Raw genomic sequence first — 10,478 nt, forward strand, 5'->3', positions numbered from 1 at the left:
ATTGGGAGCCTTATATTCTGTGTGTTTTCTCCTTTGTTTTGTGGGTTATTGTTCCAGTGTTGTATGTTCTGTCGGTGTCACAGAGGACTTCACGTATCGTCATTTGTTGTTTTTTCGTGGTTGCTTTAATTAAATAAAGTCATCATGTTCACTCCACGCGCTGCGTATTGGTCCGCTCCTTCAGACGATCGTGACAGTAGGTTCTAAACACTGGCCAGTTGAATGGGATCTTTTATTTCAGCTCATGAAACATGGGACCAACACTTTACATGTTATCATGATGAACGGCACCTGTCAGAGTGCTTTCTATAAGTCTTACTACATTACTCACCTGCTTGGATGTCAGATGGCAGAGTGGCGTAGACGGCCACCATGAGAGGCTTTTCTTCAGGTGTGATGTCCGCAACCTCCAAGAGTGCAGAAGCAGGGTATTTATCTGTGTTAGGGGAGAGGTCCAAAACCTCCAGCTGAGAACAAGCCGGATTTGCCTCTGTGTTAGGGGTGATGTCCACAACCTTCAGGTGGGTAGAAGCCGGGTCTGCCTCTGTGTAAGGGGTGATGTCCACAACTTCCAAGTGGGACGAGACGGGTTCTGCCTCTGTGTTAGGTGTGACGAACACAATCTCCAAGTGGGAAGTAGCCGGGTCTACCTCTGTATTAGGGGTGATGTCCACAACCTTACGGTGGGAAGAAGCCGGGTCTGCCTCTATGTTAGGGGTGATTTCCACAACTTCCAGCTGGGAATAAGCCGGGTCTGCCTCTGTGTTAAAGGTTATGTCCACAACAACTAGGTGGAAAGAAGCAGGATCTGCCTCTGTGTTTGGGGTGATGTCCACAACCTCTAGGTGGGAAGAAGCCGGGTCTGCATCTGTGTTAGGGGTGATGTCCACAAACTCCAGGTGGGAAGAAGCAGGATCTGCCTCTGTGTTTGGGATGATGTCCACAAGCTCCAGGTGGGAAGAAGCCGGGTCTGCCTCTGTGTTAGGGGTGGTTTCCACAACCTCCTGATAGGAAGAAGCCGAGTCTAACTCTGTGTTAGGGGTGATGACCACAAACTTCAGGTGGGTAGAAGCCTTCTTAGCCTCTGTGTTAGGGGTGATGTCCACAAGCTCCAAGTGGAAAGCAGCCAGGTCTGCCTCTGTGTTAGGGATGATTTCCATAACCTCCTGGTGGGAAGAAGATGGGTCTGCCTCTGTGTTAGGGGTGATGTCCACAACCTCCAGGTGGGAAGATGCTGGGTCTGCCTCTGAGTTATGGGTGATGTCAACAACCATACGGTGGGAAGAAGCCGGGTCTGCCTCTGAGTTATGGGTGATGTCAACAACCATACGGTGGGAAGAAGCCGGGTCTGCCTCTGTGTTTGGGGTGATGTCCACAAGCTCCAGGTTGGAAGAAGCCGGGTCTGTCTCTGTGTTAGGGGTGGTTTCCACAACCTCCTGATAGGAAGAAGCCGGGTCTGCCTCTGAGTTATGGGTGATGTCAACAACCATACGGTGGGAAGAAGCCGGGTCTGCCTCTGTGTTAGGGGTGATGTCCACAAGCTCCAGGTGGGAAGAAGCCAGGTGTGCCTCTTTGTTAGGGGTGATGTCCACAACCTCCAGCTGAGAAGAAGCCGGGTCTGCCTCTGTGTTATGGGTGATGTCCACAACTTCCAGGTTGGAAGAAGCAGGGTCTGTCTCTGTGTTAGGGGTGGTTTCCACAACCTCCTGATAGGAAGAAGCCGGGTCTAACTCTGTGTTAGGGGTGATGTCCACAAGCTCCAGGTGGGAAGAAGCTAGGTGTGCCTCTTTGTTAGGGGTGATGTCCACAACCTCCAGGTGCGAAGAAGCCAGGTGTGCCTCTTTGTTAGGGGTGATGTCCACAACCTCCAGCTGAGAAGAAGCCGGGTCTGCCTCTGTGTTATGGGTGATATCCACAACCTCCAGGTTGGAAGAAGCAGGGTCTGACTCTGTGTTAGGGGTGATGTCCACAACCAATGGGTGTGAAGAAGCTGGGTCGGCCTCTGTGTTATGTGGGATTTCCACAACCTCCAGGTGGGAAGAAGCCTGGTCTGCATCTGTGTTTGGGGTGACAATTAAAATCCTGATTGGCTTTACTACTACAAGGCACCAGGATGTCATGACAAAAGGCATCTGTCAGAGTGCTCTCTATGAGTGCTACTCACCTGCTTGGATGTCAGCTGGTAGTGTGGCGGAGTCGGCCACCACTAGGACAGGGGGGACTGGCAGGGTGTCTGCAGTAGGCTGGAAGTAGCTTTTCACCTCGTCCGCCACAAAGGCACAGACAGAGCTCATAAAAAAAGGGGTTGTGAGGTCATCCAGGGAGAAGGACTGGCTGATTCTCCCGAGGATCGACCTCACAGAGTCAAAAGCAGCAGCCCGGGAGAAAGGGGTGTGAGGAGAAGAGGCCTTCAACATGCTGGAGAGCTTCTCCCCTACGGCCACCACCATACTCACAGCCATCCCGCTTAGGAGGATGGGGGTGATCTGAATGGCCTTCCTCTGGCTGAAGCCACAGGGCCAGGAGGATCCTGGGCACCAGCTCCACCACCACCTGGGATGGGCTGAGCAGGTTGCTACAGGGCTTATTGGACAGCTTGTCCTGAATGCTCCTCACAGCTCTCTCCATGATGATGTGGACCTTGGGGTCGCTGAAATCAACAAAAAGCAGCAGAGAAAGCTAAACAATGTGCAATGTTCATACAGAGAACACTGCCCTAGTTTCTTTCTGCATAGCTCCAGAAGTGTAGATGAATGGAGCAAGCCGTATGCGGGGCAGTACATGGAACTCACATGTCAGCTCCAGCTGGAGAGGTGGGGTGCATAGAGCGGCGGAGCTTGCAGACAGCCTTGTGCTCCATGTCAATCATTTTTAGGCAGGTGTTTACTTCCCAGGTCTGCCGTAGGAAACAGGAAGTCCCATTAGTGTAATTTCACAACAGATATATTCTGCTGTACTAACTAGTTGTTGAAAGGCTAGAAAAGAGCTCACTGACTGATAGTCTAAGTCTCTAACTCTCATTCTCTTACCAGCCGAGCGAGTTCGTTCCCCTCCTCCAGGGTTTCCTTCCACACCCTTCAAATAAAACACAAAGCATTTCAACTTTCCTGGCTTCCTATTTATCTGTTGTTTATTTTACCCACACCTCCTGGAGTGCTGCTGGTGACAGAGAATGGCAGTGAAAGTGAGAGCTGACGTGGTACTCACCTCTCCCTAAGGGATTTTTTGCCCTGAGACACCAGCCAGTCGCTCATGTGCTCCATGGTGACATGGGGCGAGACCTGGCCTCGACTCTGGAGCAGCAGATAGTGGACCATGAGCTTCTTCTGCAAGATGAGGTAAGGTGTGAGACCGTGCCACTAAAGACCATATAATGTGCTTTCAGAAGGGCCTCTTGCAACATTTCACAACTGCTCATGTCTCATAATTTGCAAGTGATATTAAGAACTCTTATGACCATCTTCTCTAAACTGTCTTGAAATAAAACTCTTGTTTTGGGATTAAATCTATCTCTTTTTTTCTGTGGTTACTGTTTTTGTGGGATGAATCTTACCTGTTTATTGTAATATGCTTCCTCCCAGCAGGCCTGCAGAGTCTGAAAATAAAGGCTGCTTCTACAGAATTCCTTTGAAGATAATTAAAATAAGTATGCTTTAATAGGTACATTATGCACAGGCATTTACAGTATGCCAAAAGGAATATCTCCTAAGATTACCTTAGTGGGACCATAAGTGAACTCAGGAATGCTCCCAACCCTATCCATGGTCAGAGGGGGACGAAATGCAGCGCTATAGATATACGGGATGCTCTAGAGATAACAGGAATGACTTAAAGTCGCGAATGATCAATGCCTGTGGAGTCGTCCAATTTGCTGCGCTGAGAATTGAGTTGTAGGCGATATTTGGTTATGTTTGGCGCAATATACATGTTTACATTCTATTGCCATGGAGAAATTGAGTTTCTAGAACCTGTTTTCTTCTATATCTTTATTTCGTGAAAGATTAAGATCTTTATTTTGTCATAATGTGTATATGAGGACGTTGGAGCCCGTTCCGATTCATGACGTGGTTATCCAGGTGCATGTTGCATAGACCTACTAATCCAACCTTGCCTTACAAGTTAAATTAAATTAGTATATATGCCTATACAAATCTATTGACCACATCCATTTAAATCAATGATTGTCAATTGAACATGTGGTTGTTGTGTTATCCTGTTGTGCGTGTCAGGTGTCCTCTTAAGCACGTTATTCCAATATTTCCTAGAATTGACGCAGGTTACACTTTTGCAAAACTACTCGGTTAAAAATAAGAGCATGAATGACAATAAAGGTATGACTTGAATTATATGTGTAGTAGTGTGATGTTGTTCCCCTAGATTATGCACCAAATTGCACACAAGGACAGTTCAAGTAGGCCAGGTCAAGAGGGGATGTTAATAAATTAATAATAATAATAATTCAATGTGGTTTCTTTATTTAATTACAGCTCCATAGCTAATGTTATTTTTTGGTGTACAAACATTTTTATGTATCTATATTGCAAATACACCTAATTGTAGAAGTTTTGTATATTTTGGTTTGGTCCATCGCGGGTTATCTGTATTTATGTACCCTCTTATTGTTCTCTTTTGCCTGACCTTCAACTAGCAAGGTATGTTGTCCTTGGCGCCGTAATTTGTCAATATAAAACTGTGGTAAAGTTACACAAAGTGCTGTTACGCAGCTACAGGTTTTGTTACAATGTGGACAATATAAAGATTTATGTTAACAACTTTCACCGAGCTCGCTAATTAGGGTACCTATTGTAACTCGGGAGTATTTGGGGCAGTGTTTGAGTGAGTTTCTATGTACTCACGCAGGTGCCCGAGAGCTGTGGCTGCACCAAGGGCTAAACTATTGTGTGTTGTCTCTTCGTGTACAGGTATGTCTTTTATTTTGTCAGAATTATGTTGTATATCATTTTACTTGTATTGTATAGTGTGTTGTTAGGCACTGAATGTGTGCATGCAGCACCTGTTCTCTTTTGCCTGACCTTCAACTAGCAAGGTGCCCGAGAGCTGTGGCTGCACCAAGAGCTAACATATTGTGTGTTGTCTCTTCGTGTGCAGGTCGAATAAACATTATCCAACCAACATAATTCCAGTTGTGGCAGTGTCCTAATTACGTGACCTGCCGACTGGTCAGCTCAAGCCGACCGCCGGAGCTGTGCATGTGGATGAGGTGCACGACCTGCGCATGTGAATTTGTTGATGGCTTACTGTAAGTGAATATATACTGTAAACAGTGAAAGTGAATGTAGCATATTCATTAGATACAGGTATTCGTGCTTATTTGTATGTTTTGGATGAATTTGTTTATTGCATTTTTTTGGGGGGTATTTGAATGCACTAAATGCACCCGTGTTATGCTGGGGATTTTAGTGTGGGTAGAGGGAGGGGTGTCCTTCCATTTACACCAATTGTACAGTCAGCTCCTGGGAGTAGAGCGTTTGCTAGTCCTGAGTTTGCAAGCACTGGGAGGGGTAGGCTGTTTGTTCCACCTGACCAGGGTATCCCACCTCTGTCTTTTGATGTACCATCATCCACAGTACTCAGTGATAATGGGACGCCTCCGAGTCAGCTTAGTGACCTTATTAAGCAGATTGGTTCAGAGATAGGAGAATCTATCAGAGCGAGTTTACTGCAGCCTGGGGTTTCAAGTCTTTCTCCTGCCCATCCCCCTCACCAACCCCAGCAGTTTCCCCTGCCTGAGCAGTGTGGGTCAACCTTTATTGATGCGTCCAAGCTGAATCTGGTTGTGAAGTCAGATGTTAGTGCTCCACCTCTTTTTAGGGGTGATGGCTCAGATAAGTACTCTGTCCTGGAGTGGGAGGAGTTAATGGAAGTCTACCTAGAGAAGAGGGGTTACACTGGGTCTGGGAATGTTGGGGAGGTGATGTCTAGGCTCATGGGGAGGGCACGGGATGTGACCAAAGTCTGGAAGCGTAACAACCTTGTTGTCACAGATGTTAAGGCGGTGTTCAGTGTTTTCAAGCAACACTTTGGGGATACTGTCTGCTCAGGTATGCCATTAGCTGATTTCTATTCAATCAAACCATATGCTAATGAGGGTCCAATAGATTTCTGGATTAGGCTTAACAAAGCTGCAGAGGCAGCCGAACAGTACCTTGTGAGTGAGGGCAGGACCTTACCCAATCAGTGCTCAGAGTTGGCAGTCATGTTTGTACGCAACTGTCCTGATAAAGAGTTTGCCCAAGTGTTCAAGAGCAAACCCATTCGTGACTGGACAGCCAGTTAGGTACAGGATCGGTTGGATGAACTGTTGAGGGAACGTAAAGCATGTAGAACACAGCTTTCACAGCAGGTTGCTGCTGTTTTTGACTGCCCTCAGGAGGGAGTGGGTCCTGTGAAAAGACCTAATGTGTCATCTTTTTCTCAATGTGGCCGTGAACCAGACCAGGCACCATCTGTATCTGAGGGTGGGACATTAAAGAAAGTTTTGACTTTGTTAGAGAAGGCTCTGGTCAGCAATACTCAGCAATACTCAGTCTGTGAGTGGCGCAGTGGTCTAAGGCACTGCATCGCAGTGCTAGCTGTGCCACTAGAGATCCTGGTTTGAATCCAGGCTCTGTCGTAGCCGGCCGCGACCGGGAGACCCATGGGGCGGCGCACAATTGGACCAGCGTCGCCTAGGGTAGTGGAGGGAATGGCCGGCTCAGTTCGTAGAGCATGGTGTTTGCAACGCCAGGGTTGTGGGTTCGATTCCCACGGGGGGTATGAAAAAAAAAGTTACGTATGCACTAACTGTAAGTCGCTCTGGATAAGAGCGTCTGCTAAATGACTTAAACATGTTAAATGTAGAGGGCCCCCGTAAACAGTTCCACAAACGTCAGCATGAGTGCGCTGACTGTGGAAGCACTAATCACTGGACCAAAGCTCACTGTCAGATGCACCAGCTGTGCTTCAAGTGCTTTTCTCCGGGCCACATGAGCTTTGACTGTAGTGAGGCTGGGCAGCGACAGAGCCCTGGATGTGGACAGACTGGCAGGTCTCAGGAAAACTAGAAAGCCTCCGTTCTGAGGAGGGCAATGTGGGGCATTCTTATTTTTCCTCCACTGATGATGATATCCAATCTGTTTATTCTTACTTTTGTGAGTCAGTACCCAAGAACAACACAGTCATTTTTCAGAACACAATGAGAATTACTCAGAATGACAGTTTGTTTTACACCACTGTGCTAGTACAGGATAAAGTTGAGCTGAAGGGGGATGTTAGATAGTGGGTCCATGGCTACTACTCTGCGCGCAGATATTGTACCTCGGTTGAGGGAGGCAGGAGTGGTAGAGGGGAACTTTCTAGATCCTTCAGACATCATCCTGGTGGGTTGTGGTGGGAACAAACTAGCCCAGTGGGCATGTGTGACTTAAAAATGCAACTTTATGGCTTCTGTTATGTAGTCCCAGTGCTTATTGTTGATGGGCAGGTTGATGAACTCATTGTGGGAACTAATGTGTTGAAGTCTCTGATTAGACAGTGAGTTTCTATGTGCTCACGCAGGTGCCCGAGAGCTGTGGCTGCACCAAGGGCTAAGCTATTGTGTGTTGTCTCTTCGTGTACAGGTATGTCATTTATTTTGTCAGAATTATGTTGTATATCATTTTACTTGTATTGTATAGTGTGTTGTTAGGCACTGAATGTGTGCATGCAGCACCTGTTCTCTTTTGCCTGACCTTCAACTAGCAAGGTGCCCGAGAGCTGTGGCTGCACCAAGAGCTAACATATTGTGTGTTGTCTCTTCGTGTGCAGGTCGAATAAACATTATCCAACCAACATAATTCCAGTTGTGGCAGTGTCCTAATTACGTGACCTGCCGACTGGTCAGCTCAAGCCGACCGCCGGAGCTGTGCATGTGGATGAGGTGCACGACCTGCGCATGTGAATTTGTTGATGGCTTACTGTAAGTGAATATATACTGTAAACAGTGAAAGTGAATGTAGCATATTCATTAGATACAGGTATTCGTGCTTATTTGTATGTTTTGGATGAATTTGTTTATTGCATTTTTTTGGGGGGGTATTTGAATGCACTAAATGCACCCGTGTTATGCTGGGGATTTTAGTGTGGGTAGAGGGAGGGGTGTCCTTCCATTTACACCAATTGTACAGTCAGCTCCTGGGAGTAGAGCGTTTGCTAGTCCTGAGTTTGCAAGCACTGGGAGGGGTAGGCTGTTTGTTCCACCTGACCAGGGTATCCCACCTCTGTCTTTTGATGTACCATCATCCACAGTACTCAGTGATAATGGGACGCCTCCGAGTCAGCTTAGTGACCTTATTAAGCAGATTGGTTCAGAGATAGGAGAATCTATCAGAGCGAGTTTACTGCAGCCTGGGGTTTCAAGTCTTTCTCCTGCCCATCCCCTCACCAACCCCAGCAGTTTCCCTGCCTGAGCAGTGTGGGTCAACCTTTATTGATGCGTCCAAGCTGAATCTGGTTGTGAAGTCAGATGTTAGTGCTCCACCTCTTTTTAGGGGTGATGGCTCAGATAAGTACTCTGTCCTGGAGTGGGAGGAGTTAATGGAAGTCTACCTAGAGAAGAGGGGTTACACTGGGTCTGGGAATGTTGGGGAGGTGATGTCTAGGCTCATGGGGAGGGCACGGGATGTGACCAAAGTCTGGAAGCGTAACAACCTTGTTGTCACAGATGTTAAGGCGGTGTTCAGTGTTTTCAAGCAACACTTTGGGGATACTGTCTGCTCAGGTATGCCATTAGCTGATTTCTATTCAATCAAACCATATGCTAATGAGGGTCCAATAGATTTCTGGATTAGGCTTAACAAAGCTGCAGAGGCAGCCGAACAGTACCTTGTGAGTGAGGGCAGGACCTTACCCAATCAGTGCTCAGAGTTGGCAGTCATGTTTGTACGCAACTGTCCTGATAAAGAGTTTGCCCAAGTGTTCAAGAGCAAACCCATTCGTGACTGGACAGCCAGTTAGGTACAGGATCGGTTGGATGAACTGTTGAGGGAACGTAAAGCATGTAGAACACAGCTTTCACAGCAGGTTGCTGCTGTTTTTGACTGCCCTCAGGAGGGAGTGGGTCCTGTGAAAAGACCTAATGTGTCATCTTTTTCTCAATGTGGCCGTGAACCAGACCAGGCACCATCTGTATCTGAGGGTGGGACATTAAAGAAAGTTTTGACTTTGTTAGAGAAGGCTCTGGTCAGCAATACTCAGCAATACTCAGTCTGTGAGTGGCGCAGTGGTCTAAGGCACTGCATCGCAGTGCTAGCTGTGCCACTAGAGATCCTGGTTTGAATCCAGGCTCTGTCGTAGCCGGCCGCGACCGGGAGACCCATGGGGCGGCGCACAATTGGACCAGCGTCGCCTAGGGTAGTGGAGGGAATGGCCGGCTCAGTTCGTAGAGCATGGTGTTTGCAACGCCAGGGTTGTGGGTTCGATTCCCCACGGGGGTATGAAAAAAAAGTTACGTATGCACTAACTGTAAGTCGCTCTGGATAAGAGCGTCTGCTAAATGACTTAAACATGTTAAATGTAGAGGGCCCCGTAAACAGTTCCACAAACGTCAGCATGAGTGCGCTGACTGTGGAAGCACTAATCACTGGACCAAAGCTCACTGTCAGATGCACCAGCTGTGCTTCAAGTGCTTTTCTCCGGGCCACATGAGCTTTGACTGTAGTGAGGCTGGGCAGCGACAGAGCCCTGGATGTGGACAGACTGGCAGGTCTCAGGAAAACTAGAAAGCCTCCGTTCTGAGGAGGGCAATGTGGGGCATTCTTATTTTTCCTCCACTGATGATGATATCCAATCTGTTTATTCTTACTTTTGTGAGTCAGTACCCAAGAACAACACAGTCATTTTTCAGAACACAATGAGAATTACTCAGAATGACAGTTTGTTTTACACCACTGTGCTAGTACAGGATAAAGTTGAGCTGAAGGGGATGTTAGATAGTGGGTCCATGGCTACTACTCTGCGCGCAGATATTGTACCTCGGTTGAGGGAGGCAGGAGTGGTAGAGGGGAACTTTCTAGATCCTTCAGACATCATCCTGGTGGGTTGTGGTGGGAACAAACTAGCCCAGTGGGCATGTGTGACTTAAAAATGCAACTTTATGGCTTCTGTTATGTAGTCCCAGTGCTTATTGTTGATGGGCAGGTTGATGAACTCATTGTGGGAACTAATGTGTTGAAGTCTCTGATTAGACAGTGAGTTTCTATATGCTCACGCAGGTGCCCGAGAGCTGTGGCTGCACCAAGGGCTAAGCTATTGTGTGTTGTCTCTTCGTGTACAGGTATGTCATTTATTTTGTCAGAATTATGTTGTATATCATTTTACTTGTATTGTATAGTGTGTTGTTAGGCACTGAATGTGTGCATGCAGCACCTGTTCTCTTTGCCTGACCTTCAACTAGCAAGGTGCCCGAGAGCTGTGGCTGCACCAAGAGCTAACATATTGTG

The sequence above is a fragment of the Coregonus clupeaformis genome, unplaced genomic scaffold (genome assembly GCF_020615455.1).
Source record: "Coregonus clupeaformis isolate EN_2021a unplaced genomic scaffold, ASM2061545v1 scaf1291, whole genome shotgun sequence".
NCBI lineage: Eukaryota > Metazoa > Chordata > Actinopteri > Salmoniformes > Salmonidae > Coregonus > Coregonus clupeaformis.